Source organism: Vigna unguiculata, chromosome 4, assembly GCF_037176805.1.
Source record: "Vigna unguiculata cultivar grain cowpea cultivar isolate G323 ecotype 2 chromosome 4, ASM3717680v1, whole genome shotgun sequence".
Lineage (NCBI taxonomy): Eukaryota > Viridiplantae > Streptophyta > Magnoliopsida > Fabales > Fabaceae > Vigna > Vigna unguiculata.
The window spans coordinates 16577737-16578892 of NC_140795.1; positions in this window are offsets into that span (position 1 = coordinate 16577737).

Genomic DNA, 1156 nt, shown 5'->3' on the forward strand with positions numbered 1-1156 from the left:
CAAAAAAAACATACTAACCATAAATGAGGATGAAAAATAAAATTAGTACATATTGGTAATCTGATATTCAAGAAATATAATTTGTTAAAATCCATAGAAAAAAAAAGAACTCTTAGCAGAGAATAATTTAAGAGGCAATAATAGTCATAAAGAGATAAAAACATTAAAAAAAACAAAATAAAATCCAGATTGATCATAAGAAAATAAAAATAACAAAAATCATTCCATTTTTTTGAACAAAATTATAATTTACTAAATAAAGGTTTTAATTCATTAGTCATCATTTTTAATACCATTAAAAATTAACATACATTAGTAATAATTTAATTCATTTTATTCTCAAACATATAAACTTATGATTAATTTAATAGAACTATATTGGTAATAAAGTTTTTTTAGGCTTTTTTTAAACATCCTTTTATAATTAATTTAATAGAGAAATATTAGTAGTAAAAAAATTTAGGTCTTCTTTTGCTCGAGACCTAAACCGAATGCTTTACTGACTTTACCCTTAAACCGACCCTGAATTGCGGATAAAATAAACATTATTCGTTTTAAGGATTATATGTGATATATTATAGTTATAAATTTTAAAAAATAATTTATATATAGTCTTTTTAATTTAATAACATTAATTTCTTAAGTATTAAACAACATTTTAGGTTGAAATTTAAGTTAGAATATATCAAATAATATAACCAACTCAAACATTAACTTCATACGTAGTTTTATATGTTAAGATCAAAAAAATTATATCTATTTATTTTTAAAATTTAAAGACCAAACTATAACAAAAGACTGGTTTATGCTTAAGTCAGTAAAAGAGATGTGATATTTTAGAGTAAGAGAGAATGAGTATGAGAGTGAGTTTTGCATGAGGTCCATGAGATAAAACAAGTAATATAGTGATATCAAATAATATCAATAAAATAACGACTAACCGTGAATATGTGATAATAATAATAAGAAGAAGAATAATTATAATTATAATTATAATAGTAAAAATAATAATAATAATAATAATAATAATAATAATAATAATAATAATAATAATAATGTGACATTTTACCTCACACCAAATATTTTGTAGATATATGGTATTAAGTGATATTATGATGTGACCGAACTACCGAGATTTGTCATTATTATTGTTAAT